The following is a 14,223-nucleotide window of genomic DNA, read 5'->3' as shown; positions in this document are numbered from 1 at the left end:
CTGGGTGGTGGCGGCACACGCCTTTAATCCCAGCACTTGGGAGGCAGAGGCAGGTGGATCGCCGTGAGTTTGAGGCCAGCCTGGTCCACAAATCGAGTCCAGGACAGTCAAGGCTACACAGAGAAACCCTGTCTTGGGGGGAAAAAAAGTTGTTGTTGTTTTCTAGTTCAACTCTACTTTTTGCAGTAAGCAATGTAACTAAATTCATGCGTTTCCTTCCACACTTTTCCACGCACATGTTTTTCCAGATTTTAAAATATAGGTGATATAAGTTACACCTTTTAATTTTTTTTTTCTGAGACAGGGTTTCTCTGTGTAGCCCTGGCTGTCCTGGACTCGCTTTGTAGACCAGGCTGGCCTCAAACTCACAGCGATCCGCCTGCCTCCTCAGAGCTGGGATTAAAGTAATGTGCCACCACGCCCAGCTCACCCTTTAATTTTTTAAGACAAAATACTATTATATTTTATGTTCTGATTTTTTTTTTTTAAAGAGTCTCACAGAGTGTTAGGATTCTGTCCCAGTCTGCCTACCTGCCAGGGGCCCTACCCAGAGCTATATAAAAAGACAAACTCACCCAGCGCTCTCTCACTTCTCCCCCTCCCCCTCTTTCTTTCGTCTTCTCTCTTCTTATCTCTTACCTCTTCCTTCCTTCCTCTCTCTCTCTCCCTCCCTCTCCCTCTCTCTCTCCCTGCCTCTTTCTGGGGTACCCCTCCCCTCTTCCTTCTCTCCCGTGCTCACATAGTAAACGTCTCCATATCATATCTGTTATGTGGCACATATTATAAAAAATATGTTCTGTCTGCCTCTGCCTTCTGAGTGCTGGGAATAAAGGTGTGTGCCATCACACCCACTGCTTAGTTTTTTTTAAAAACTAATTATCATTTTGGGGTCACTGTCTACAGATACTGTCTTCTCTTTGTGGGCATACGATAGTATTTCCCTAAGTAATCAATGAGTTTGTAACTTTTTTTTTTTTTGATACTTAGTGCATGTACCACTAAAATAAACAACTTTGTACACATATTTATGTTCAAGGAAACCCTTGATAGCTCTACTCTCTTGGTTCATATGCTGTACCCAAGTGACCGTTCCAATGCCAGCATCTCCTGTGTCTGCCAGGTGTACATGACATCCTCCTGACCTACCCTGTCTAGGGCATATTCTTAACAGAGCTCTACTGAATACGGAATTGACTGAGATATGAGAGGAGCCTAGCTCCAGACCTGATGTGACAATCATTGTTCTGTCCTTTCTCTTTCCTCTGCCTTGATGCCCTGAGCGGCTCAGTGGTTTCCATCATCCCTGACAAGGTGTGAGGGCCTTTGAAGTCCTTCGATAAATGAGATAATAAATCTCTGCTCTCTGGGGGATGCAGCAAAGGGTGTGAGACTATTGACCGCCTCGGCAGTGCTGTGGATATGGTCCCTAGTTAGTTGTTATGAAAGAACAATAATCAACCCAGTTCTAGAAGCTTCTCTTTGAAGTCTGGGTCAGCTCTGAGCGGTCTGAGAATGAATGGGTCAGGAGACCGAAACCCATAGACACCATCTCAAACCTGATCTTAAGAGTTAACAGGGTTATAGCCGGGTGGTGGTGGCACACACCTTTAATCCCAGCACTCAGGAGGCAGAGGCAGGTGGATCCCTGTGAATTCGAGGTCAGCCTGCTTTACAATGCCAGTCCAGGACAGCCAAGGCTACACTGAGAAACCCTGTCTCAAAACAAACAAACAAACAAAAAAACCAAAAACCAAAAACCAACCAACCAAACAAACAAAAGAGGTAACAGCGCGCCTCCCCCCCCCCCCCCCGCCCCTTCAGCTGTTCTTTCCAAACCGCTAAAGTCAACGCCACGATTTTTCATGGACATTGAGCTGTGAAATGGCCACCAAGACCGTGGCTGAGGGAAGGAAGCATCAGCAATGCCCCGTGAGGTGAGACTTCTGTGACATCTTAGAAGTAACTTCTGAATCCCTCCCTACAGGTCAGGGCTGCTAAAGGGCCAGGCTGAGGCTGCAAGAGACTTCTGAGCTGGGTAGGGCAAGAAGAGCAGGGATGCCAAGGGCAGAAGTCAAATGAGTCTCCTTCCAGGGCTGTCTGGCACAGCTTTGCCGGTTAGGTTATTCAGCCATTCCAGCTTTAAGACAGGACCTTCTGGGTGCATTTTGGTTGAAAGAAATAATGTCATTCTATCCCTGCTGGGAAGGGAGAGAGGACTCACTGTATGCTCACAGACACTGCACCTCGCTCTCCTTGGGCTGCAGGGGTGGCATTTGCTTATGGCCTCTTCTGCAGGGGTCTGATTGTAGGATTCCTGGAGTTGTCTTCTGCTGCCTGAAGAATTCAGCACTGCTGCTCTGTGGTGGTTGGGGAAGTGGGGGAGTGTTCAGCAGGAAGAAGGGACAGATGGCTCCTGCTGGACTCTGTTCAGAAATGTGGTGTGTGATATACAGCATGAATGAAGTGTGATGCCCTTTAAACACGGCCTCTCCCCCTGCGTTCCACTCTGCCTGGCTCGCTGGCTCTCATTCACAGTACACTGTCACTCTCCCACAGGCAGACCTTAGAGACTTTAGCACTGGAGCAGACACATACACCGGCAGATGCTGACACACACTCCGTGACTCACCGCTGATCCATCAGTACACACACGGGGTGACTCAGCAGGGACCCTCATAGGCAGGCTTGAGCTCACTGCAGCTGATGTGAACAGAAAACCTCTGCAGGGGTGGCAGGCACCCCCACACTCCCACGGGGTCCTGGGTTGAGCATCTCACCGAGAGGAGGCCTGCAAATGATTTGCATTCTTGGCTCCTTGGAACTGCCTGTTCTTTGTCTTGTGTTTATGGCTCAACCCTTTCCTTACCTTGTTCCTCTCCCTGGCTGGTTTTGGAGCTCAGTGAGCAATCCCACAGTCCCTGGCCAGCCAGAGGGGATTTTGTTTCTAAGAAACTACTTAGCCCTGCATGATGGGTCTTCTCCACAAAGGGTCTTATCCCTCCCTGGCCTGGATACCTCTGCCTGGCTTTCCAGAGCCCTTGATGGAGAGTCGCTACTACTCATGCCATTTGAGTGGTACCTTTCACAAGATGAGGGTGGGTCCCAGATGGAGAGTGTAGGTACCTGGATGGACAGTGGTCATCAGGTCTCTGCCCCTGCCCCACCCCCCATTCCCAGCAGTCCAGACAAATGCAAGGGTCGGGCTTCTTGGATGCTGTCTTGGTTCTGGGTAAGACCAGCTCTTTCTGAAGATGAGAGAAGGAAGGATATCATATGTCTCTGTGTGATGGACAGGCTATGAGGCTCAGCCCCTGCACGGAGCTACCACAGAGTGGCCTCCAGGCTTACACAGAAGCATGCAGAAGATAGGATTCTAAACACCCAGCATTCCTTTGCTGGCACGTGTTGTTGTTCTTGGGGCGGGGGGGGGGGGGGGGGGGGCGGCACAGTTTCTCTGTGTAGCCCTGGCTGTCCTGGAACTCACTTTTAGACCAGGCTGGCCTCAAACTCATAGAGCTCCACCTGCCTCTGCCTCCCAAAGTGCTGGGATTGAAGGTGTGCACCACCACTGCCCGACTATAGTTCATATTTGATGGTAAGAAAGTCCTATTGCTATGAAGGACCTGTTTTTCTTCTTAGTTCATCTCAACTTTATAGTCCTGTAGCCCCACTGAACAATTAGCCTACTTGAGCCTGGTCCCTTTGGTTGTCCAATGCCCATCAGGACCCCTTTCTGTCCCTTCTGACGATGTAGTTACAGGAGCAGGTAAGACCTGGCCTTGGGACACAAAGAGATACCCAAGAAAAAGCAGGGGAGAATGCTAAGGACACATGCTGCCTATGCTTGGGAAGGCGGGAGTGCTTCCTATAGGTTCCCCGTGACTACAGCAACAGAGTCCTAGTCCTGCTGACCTCCTTCTCCAGCCCACATGCCATTAGGCTAAGTGCTGTCCACTTAGTGGGATAGCAGGAATGGGCTATCCAATCAAGATGCTCCGTGGGGGTCTACCCTTCTCTTATACCTGCCCCGTGATGTTTTATGCCCAGAAACACAGGCATGCATGCTCATACGAGCTGTAAGCAGCTCAGGGTTGAAATGTCCCTTTCAGCTATGGAATTTTGACCTTGGTAGGTCTTGGTCACACTTTTTTTCTTTCTACTTGTTGGAGAACTGTTGTTTTTAAACAAAATCTCAAATATTCGATTTTACCAATAAAGAGTCAAGAGCCAGTTGCTGGGGTGAAAACCTGCTAGCTCAGAAAGGCAGAGAAAGCACCCAGCTGACCTTCCTACTCAGCTGACATGCTAGAAAAAAAAAGCCCCTTCTCCTTTTCCATGCTGTCTTAAATACCCTTAACTGAATGTCCTTCCTTTCTTTCTACTTCCTGTGCGTCTCTCTATCCATCTTCCAGACTTCCTTTCATTTTTCTGTTTTTCCTCCCATGTTCAGTTCCTGTCAACTGGTTGCTCACTCCACCTCTTGACCTAAGGTTAACTTTATTTAATCCTGTTTACAGAAAGCTCTTGGATTGGATTGCCAGGCAAGTGCAGAGGAAGAGACAGGCAGATCTCTGTGATTTCAAGGCCAGCATGGTCTACAGAGTGAGTTCCAGGGCAGCCAAGGCTACACAGAGAAATCTTGTTTTGAAAAAACAAACAAAATGCTGAGCGTGGTGGTGCATTCCTTTAATCCCAGCACTTGGGAGGTAGAGGCAGGCAGATAGCTGTGAGATCAAAGCCAGACTGGTCTACAGAGTGAGTCCAGAACAGCCAAGGCTAAACAGAGAAACCCTGTCTCAAAAAACAAAACAAGACAACAAACAACAACAACAACAACAAAAATTGTGCTAGGGCTGAGCCATACCACAACTAGAAACAGGTTTTTCCAGTTCACAATCTCCTGGTTCACAGGGGGATCAAACATCCTGCAGCAGAGAACATTGTGTTTGGTTACTTTCGATCCACACTGCAGGGCTAGAATGGAGAAGGAACCATCTTGTCTTAGCAAAGTTCCTTTCATGTCCTCAGCCAACACACTGGTGATTTCCACTCGAGGCTTTGCTTCGATTGATTGGCTGCTGACTTGGGTTCAAGGTTGCTTTGGCTAGAATAGTTGAGAACACCTTGGACATAGCTTGGCAGACTCAGCAAGCCCCACCCTGCTTCCATCAACACCCTGGGGCTCCCAGTCCCTGAAGTGGAGAAGCTCCTTGCCTCTTTGACATTGAAAGACAAGGCTCAGTGGAAGTGTGCAGTTTATCCACAAGTCCAAAAAGCTACTCTACTTAAAGATGTGGATGTGGAGGAAGGCCAACTCCCAGCCCATGCATACCAGATAGACAGAACTGGCCAGATCCACAGCGCTAAGATAGTTTTTTTTTTCTGTTGTTGCTCTCTGCTGTGCTGGGGATGGAACTCAGGCAGGTTACTGTACCTCTGTTCCAGATAAACTTGGCATGTGGAGATTTAACACGATGTTTATTTAATTCGGCTGTATGATAGCTTTACAACATTGCTTTACTTAAATTTCATAAAACCCTATATAATGTAGGCATTCTTTTGTGTGTGTGTGTGTGTGTGCTTGTGCATATGTGTGTGTGTATGCTCTTTAAGACAGGGTTTCTCAGTGTAGTTCTAGCTGTCCTTGAATTTACTATGTAGACCAGGCTTGCTTCAAACTTAGAGACCCACCTGTCTCTGTCTCCCAAGTGCTGGGATTAAGGTATGTCCCACCTGGCATTCTTTTTTGTTTTTGAGACAGGGTCTCTCTGTGTAGCCTTGACTCTCCTGGACTTGCTTTGTAGCTGAGGCTGGCCTCGAACTCACAGCGATCTGCCTGCCTCTGCCTCCCAAGTACTGGGATTAAAGGCATGCACCACCACCACCGCTGGGCCCACCTGGCATTCTTAACCTGGTGTTGCAGCCAAAGACCCTGAGGAATAAGGTCAGACGATCCACCTAAGGTGACATAGTACATCCTCCAGTTGTGAGTGTGAAAGTCAAATACAAAGTCCCAGCATGCCCTTGGGTGGTTAGACTTGGCCTGTACCCAGTCCTGGGCCCACTGGTGAGTGCCCACAAAGCCTTTTCCTCCAGTTGTCAGCCCCCCTATCCTCCCAGACTAGCAGGAAGTGGTGACTCATGAGCTGTGGAGGCATGAAACGGGCCACAGGTCTGCATGATCCAGGTCTTCCACTAACGTGGACTTTGTCCCCACCCCGGGTCAGTCTCCTCCTTGCTTTTTTCCCCCAGGACAGTGTTCTCTGGAAGCAGAGCCTAGGCTGTGAGAGCCCCCTCACTGCCTGAGTGTGTCTCTAGGGGGTCCTGCAGAGCCATTGTTCTCCACCCTCATCTATTGGGCCTCTTTTGGCAAGGCCTTAGTGGCTTCTCATTTACCCATTAACAATTAAGCTCAAGGCATTTAACATATAAACATAGAAAACATCAGCATAATTACCGCAGAGATTTCAAAAGCTTTTGGCACGGGAGGGCCTGGATATTTACTTAACAAAAGAATTCCTTATTCCAGTCTTAAGAAATAAGTCACAATAGGATTTAAACAAGCTAGCTTCTTCAGTAAATTAAAAACATTCTTTCACTCATTCAAAATATGAGTTGTGTGTGTGTGTGTGTGTTTCCAAACGCCTCACACACAATTTTTCCTGAGAATCCTCACTACTTCCTCCCCAAAAGCCCCAGCCATCGGCCCTTTCTCATTAGGTGGGTGGGGCCTCCTTGAGCTCACTGTAGGAAGGGCACGGTGAAATTCGCCATCAGAGATGCTGTTTTAAGCTTGCTTCCTCCAGGTGAGCAAAGAAGAATAGCTGTTCAGAGTCTTGACTCTGTCACGTGTTTCTTCTATGGTGAGAGGAACACTGGCCAACCAGTCTGTTGCGTTCAGGGTCTAGGGAAGGGTTTACTGGGACAAGTGGGTAGTTCATCTTTTTCATTCTCCTGTTTGCTCTTCTAGCTATCTCAACGGATTCTGACATTCCGCAATTGTTAGTCATCATCTGGGATACAAGGGTAAACAAGAAAACAGGTAAGAGAGTTAACTGTTAAGAGAGTTGTCAATGTACTGGCCATTCTGCTGGCCTGCCCTCGAGGACCTAGCAAATGCTCACCAGTCACCTGCCGCCATCGCCAGGTGTAATGCGGATAAAAGGACCTCCAGCCACACTAGTTCTCACTCGCTCTGCTCCTGCATTTCCTTTTCCTGCCTCCTCCCTCTTTCTGTCCTTCTCTGCCATCATGGCTTTAGTCTGTCTGTCTGTCTACATGGCTTGCTTGCTGCTTCTATCCTTTCTCAGATCCTCACCCTTCCCCCTTTCCCCCAATAAACCTCCTTATACCAGATCTGTTGCTGTGTGCGAGGTGTGATTCCTCAGGAGCATGCCTTGGCAGGGGCCCGCCATGGTACCCCCTTGACACATCATCATATTCTATAACAAGAGTGACCAACAGGTCAGCCACGCTGGATGCCAGTTTTCCCTGCCTGGGCTTGGTAGATGGATGAGAGCTTTGACCGTTGGGGAGGACTCTGATGAGACCACAGCTGAGTTTAGTGGATGTAGGACAATAGTAATAAACTAATGCATTTGCTCCTGGCATTGAGTCAGCTTCATCGTGTGTGTGTGTGTGTGTGTGTGTGTGTGTGTGTGTCGGGGGTGAGGGCTAGTAGGTTTGAGAGGGTGTTGTGACAGCATCTTGCTATGAATCACAGCTGGACTATGACTCACAATTCTCTTGCCTCAGTCTCCTGAGTGCTGAGATTACAGGTATGCACTGCCGTAGTAGGCTAGCACCTTACACTTTGATTCATCTAGTCCTCACAAAAATAACCATAAGGAATGGTTTTTAATGGCTTGGACGGTGCTCCAAAGGCCATGTCTCAAAGGGTTGGGCCCCAGAATGATACTACTGGAAAACAGAATGCTTAGGACATGGGACCTAATCGGCTGTCCTCAGGTGAGTGGGGCTCTGAACCCTCGTACAGTGTTGGTCTTTGCTTCCTGGCTTGCTGTGCACCAGCTTGCTTTGTCATACACTCCCTCCATGATGGGCTCCCGGCATGATGCCCCTCCTGCTGCTGCCATAGGTGCAAACCAATGGGGTCACCGGAAACTGTACCAGGACTTTTAGAACTCTGAACTAAATGACACACCCTTCAAGGGTACCTACACTCATATGCACATATCCACACAGAGACACAAACACATACACATTGATAAAAATAAGTATTAAAAACCTGTATGTGTTGGTGTAGTGCACAGGCATATGCACGGTGTTCAGGCTGTGTGTGTGTGAGCACATGGAGGCCAGAGATGGATGTGGGTGGGAAGGGGGGGAAGGGAGGGGGAGAAGGGAGGGGGGCAAGGGAGGGGGGAAAGGGAGGGGGGCATCTTCCTTGATTGCATTCCACTTTGCCTCTCAGATGGGCTGCTCACTGGTTTGTCCAGAGTTCCTTTTCTTTGCTAGACTGACAGGCAGCAGAGAGTCCTGGGATTCCCCTGGGACAAATAATAAATGAAATGAATGAATAAATAAATGAAAGGAAGAAAGAAGTGAAGGAAAAAAGGCAAAATCAGCTGTGTATGGAGGTATACACCTAGAATCCTAGAACTGGGGGAGGCTGAGGCAGGAGGATCATCATGAGTTCGAGGCCTGCTTGGGCTACATATCAAATTTAAAGCTGACTTGGTCTACAAAGTGAGCTCTTGTCACCAAACAAAGCAAGAGGCAGGGGAGGGGAGGGAGAAGAAGAATTACAGATACAACTGGAGACCCTCTGTGCACTCCATCCAGAATAGCTCTTCTTTCTCCGAGGTAGTGGCTGTGCTGAGTTTGTGTTTATGCCTCCTTGGGATGTTTTTTTTTTTTTTAATAGTACTTGGGATGGCTAATACCAACCTCAGTTTGATTGCATTGAGAAACACCTGTGGCATTAATGAGGCACCTTTGTATGTGAGGGCGTTTTCTGAGAGGACTAAGGAAGGAGGCCTGCCTTGAATGGGGCTGGCCCCTCCTCATGGGAAATAGGAAAAAGGCAAATGAGAGCCAGCGTCTCCCTTCCTCGGCTTCCTGCTCCTCCGACATGCATACATCTTCCTGCTGCTGTCTTCTCCATGGTGACAGACAATATCCCTTAATTATGAGTCAAAGCTCTTCTTCAGGAAGGGACCTGTGCAGATCAGGCAAGAGCCTCCCACTGAGCTATGCCCCTAGCCCATAGGAGCTCCTTCTCCGGGCGTTTGGTCACACCAACAAGAAAGTGACCAATACAGAAAACTGGTGCTGAGAAGCGAGGTCATTGTGTGATAGATCTATGCAGCTCTAGGGCCTTTGGAAGTGGTTGTGAGGAGATATGGAAGACTTTGGGGTTGGGGGATCGATAGTCCCTGGAAGAAGAGCTCAAGGGGGCATCCTGGTTGGAGCTAGAAAACCATGGTGCCTGCGGTAATGCAGACTGCGTGGCTTGGCTCGTGAGATGTCGAAGGAGGATAAAGACTCGGTTAGGAAATGAGCTAGAAGCTATTTAGGTCACATCCTGGTAAAGGAGCTGGGTGTTGGTTATTTTATGTCAACTCAACATAAGCTAGAACCATTTGGGAAGTCTGTCAATTGAGAAACGCCCCCTACCCCAAGGAACTGGAGAGATGGGTCAGTGGTTTAGAGCACTTTCTGCTCTTGCAGAGGACCTGGGTTTGGTTCTCAGCACCCACACAGTGGCTCACAACCATCTGTAACTCTGGTGCCAGGGGATCTAACCTCTGAGGGCACCAGGCTTTCAGGAGGTGTACATATTTGCACGTCGGCAAAATACTCATACATAGAAAATAAATCTAACCCCTCCCCCCCAAGAAAAAAAGAAAAGAAAAAATATCTCCTTAAGATTGTTATGTGGGCAATTCTGTAGACGATTTTCATGATGAATGAATAATATAGGAGGGCCCAGATCACTGTGGATGGGGGTGCCCATGGACAGGTGTATAAGAAAGCGGACTGAGCAAGCCAGGAAGCAGCAACCCTCCTCCGTTGCCTCTGCTTCAGTTTCTGCCTCCAGGTTCCTGCCCTGAGTTCCTGCCCTGGCATCCCTCAGTGATGCCAATGTGACCCAAGAGTTGTAAGCTGAAATAACCCTTTCCTCCCCACATTGTTTTTTGTGGTGCTGTTTTATCATGACATTAGAAGCCCTAACCTAACCAAAACAATCTGGTTCCATTCTTTCTATATCCTGAGAAACTGGGAGAGGCTAGGTTCAGAAATGATTGGTTAATTTGTTTGGTGGTATCTTTTTTGTTGTTGTTGTTATTGTTTTGTTTTTTGTTTTTCAAGGCAGGGTTTTCTCTGTACAATAACCCTGGCTTGTCCTGGACTCGCTTTGTAGACCAGGCTGGTCCTGAATTTACAGAGAACCGCCTGCCTCTGCCTCCCAAGTGCTGGGATTACAGGCATGTGCCACCACACCCAGCTTGTTTGATGGTGCCTTAAAGACAGAATAGCATTCAGATGGTGGAATGGTTATCACTTACTGTATTTACTCAAATTCATAATGAAAAATAAAAGGAAGATATGATAAATGTGCAATGTAGAGGAGAAGAAATGTAAATACAGTTACGATTTTGAATAAGGTAGGCAGAACTGGTGCAAAGGTGGCTGCAAAGGTCAGCAAAGAGAACCCTTCACTTTGTACTGGGACAATCCTTTCAAAGCTCCAGCTTATAAAAATGTAAATTCATTGAAACGAGGAGGCTGAACTGAGCCTGCTACCACAGGTGGTGTTCCCTGTTCCATACCTGTGCCTGGAGAAGTGTTTTTCTAGGTTCAGCCTGGAGGGTGCTGCAGCTGTGGTCCAAGTAGGACAGGCTGCATCTGAAGCCGGCAGCAGAACTTGGCATCATCCACCTGTTTCTAGTTTTTTTGTAGATGTGTTAGATCCCAGAATGAAGGTGTCATGGTGACTTTCACGCAGAAAGTTTCTCAGACCAGGCATCCTGACTAGTCTTACGTCAACGTGACATAGCTAGAGTCTTCTGAAAGGAGAGAACTTCATTTGAGAAAAACACCTTCATAATATCCAGCTGTAAGGCATTTTCTTAATTAGCAATTGCTGGGGGAGGTCTCAGCCCGTTGTGGGTGGTGCCATCCCTGGGCTGATGGTCCTAGGTTTTATAAGAAAACAGGCTGAGCAAGCCATGAGGAGTGAGCACTCCTCCATGGCCTCTGTATCAGCTCCTGCCTCCAGGTTCCTACCTGGCTTTCCTCGGCGATGGACTGTTACTTGGAAGTGTAAGCCAAACAAACCTTTCCTCCCCAAGTTGCTTTGGTCACGGTGTTTCATTACAGCAATAGAAACCCTAAGTAGGACAAAAGTTGGTGCCAGGCCAGTGGGGTATTGCTGTGACTGACCTGATGATGTTGTTTTGGGGAGGATTGTGGGAGGACTTTGGAACTTTGGGCTAGAAAAGCCATTGAGTATTGAGAGCTCAGAGAGCTGTTCTGTGGGAGCTTGGAAGATGAGAATGTTGAGAGCGGTGCAGATGATGGAGGCCTGGCTGGGGCTGAAGAATCAATCAGCTGTGATTAAGAAGAGACCCGCTTAATCCCAGCACTTGGACGGCAGAGGCAGGCAGATTGCTATGAGTTCGAGGCCAACCTGGTCTACAAAGTGAGTCCAGGACAGAAAAGGCTACACAGAGAAACCCTGTCTCAAAAAAAAAAAAAAAAAAAAAAAAGAAAGAAAGAAAAGAAGAAGAAGAAGAAGAAGAGAGAGAGAGCACGGCATTGTCACTGAGGTGAATCTTCTGGGAAATGTTTCCTCTGGGTCAGCACACAGAACCTGTGTTCTAGAAGTGGCCAAGGTGGTACCCCTGTTTGGAGCTGAACTGGTAGTGTAAGATTCACCCAGGTGGTACTGGCTTTGAAGGCATGAAGGGGTCATGGAGCAGCTGAGGCTTGGCACTGTGTAGCAGGGCTGGAGTCCCTGAAGGGAGCCCAGGAGAGACTATTGGAGAAAGCCCAGTTGCAGCAGAAGACCCCAGCATTTTGGAGATGTGAGTATTGTGGGACGACCACAAAGAAGAGCAACAGCCATGGACTGGAGCTGGCCTGAGCCTAAGAGACAATCCGCGTGCTTAAGAGGGCAGAGCCTGAGCTGTGACCCTTTGGAGGAGTCCAGGAAATCGTGAGTGAATCCCAGATATTGGGCATTGAGTTATTTACACATTTCGAATTTGGTTTTGTTTTGTTCAGATTGTGTCTGTTCCCTGCTTCTTCCCTCTTGAAGCAAGAAAGCATTTAACTTATTTCTGATTTTACAGGAGCCCACAGTTGAGAGACTAAATTAAAAAAAATATTTTTATTTACATTGGTGTTTTGTTCACAGGTATGTCTGTGTGAGGGTGTGGGACCCCCTGGAACTGGAGTTAGACAGTAGTGAGCTGCCATGTGGTTGCTGGGAATTGAACCCGGAACTCTCTGGAAGAGCAGCTAGTGCTCTTCAAACTCACAGCGATTTGCCTGCCTCTGCCTCCCAAGTGCTGGGATTAAAGGCATGTGCCACAATGCCCAGTGACTGTGGGACTTTTTTAAAAAAAAAATAATTTATTATGTATACAGTATTCTGCCTACAGATGGTTGTAAGTCACCATGTGGTTGCTGGGAATTGAACTCAGAACCTTTGGAAAAACAAGCAGCACTCTTAACCTCTGAGCCATCTCTCCAGTCTCAACTGTGGGACTTTTAAAGTTTGTAAAATGTTTTATATTATGATGTTGCTGTTAATGTGTGATCTTGGGATTGAACAAGAAAGAAAAGATTATGGCTTAACAGTGATATGCTTGTGTGTTCAATTGTTGAGGGGTCAATTGTTCTGGCTAGTTTTATGTCAACTGGACACAAGCTAGAGTTATCTGAAAGGAGGGAGAGCCTCAATTGAAAAAAAAAAATGCCTCCAGCCGGGCGTGGTGGCGCACGCCTGTAATCCCAGCACTCGGAAGGCAGAGGCGGGTGGATTGCTGTGAGTTCGAGGCCAGCCTGGTCTACAGAGTAAGTCTAGGACGGCCAACGCTACACAGAGAAACCCTGTCTCGAAAAACCAAAAAAAAAAAAAAAAAAAAAAAAAAAAAAAAAAAAAAGCCTCCATAAGACCCAGCTATATGGCATTTTTTAAATTAGTAATTAATGGGGGAAAGGCCAGCCCATTGTGGTCTGTGCTATCCCCAGGCTGGTGGTCTTGGGTTCTATAACAAAGCAGGCTAACCAAGCTATCAAGAGAAAGCCAGTAAGAAGCACTCCTCTGTGGTCTCTGCATCAGCTCCTGCCTTCAGGTTCCTGCCCTGCTTGAGTTCCTGTCCCAACTTTCTTTGATGATGAACAATGCTGTGGATATGTAATCCAAATAAACCCTTTCCTCCCCAAGTTGCTTTGGTCATGGTGTTTCATCACAGCAGTAGTAGCCATAACTTAGACACCAGTGCCTAAGGAGGATGGATTCCCAAAATGGAGCCCCCGAATGGGCTATGAAGCTGTGCATAGCCCAGGGTGTTGGCAATGCTAGGGTGGTGAGATATCCATCAAAGTTGTAGGCAGAGAGCTGAGTCACCACAGGGAGACGCTGTGTGTGCTGCAGATGGGCCAACTGGAAGAGTGGAGCTATCCAAGGTTGTCCGTACCCAGATGATGCCATCAAGGGTCACAGGTGCTGGTGTGGAGCTTAGCTGTTTGATTTTCCTTGCCAGCTTCTGGTCTTGTGTTCTAGTCTCAGAATAGTCTTTGGACTTTTGAATGGTGTGAATAATCAGGACCGGCAACTTTCTTTAAAACTTAATTTTATGTGTGTGAATGTTTTGCCTGCATATGTGTCTATGTACTACATAAATCCCTGGTCCCCACTAGATGCTGGAAGTGGGCACTGGATCTCCTGGAACTGGAATTGCAGATGATTTCTTTGGACACTGGAGATCAAGCCTGGGTCCTCTAGAAGAGCAGCCAGTGCTCTTACTCACCGGTCACTTTCAAAGTTGAAATTAGTGTATTTTACATTATGGGATGGCCATAAGGCTGTGGGATCAAGGTGGAATATTATGATTCAAAGTAATGCGCTCAAGTGTCAAATTAACAAAAGATGTACTTGTGATAGTTCATTCACATATGTTCATGTGTATGTGTGTGCCATGACTGTGTGTAGAGACCAAAGGTGGATGTTGGATGATTTCCATCTCT

This window comes from Acomys russatus, chromosome 27, assembly GCF_903995435.1.
Source record: "Acomys russatus chromosome 27, mAcoRus1.1, whole genome shotgun sequence".
NCBI classification, from domain to species: Eukaryota; Metazoa; Chordata; class Mammalia; order Rodentia; family Muridae; genus Acomys; species Acomys russatus.
This window is presented reverse-complemented; position numbering follows the sequence as displayed.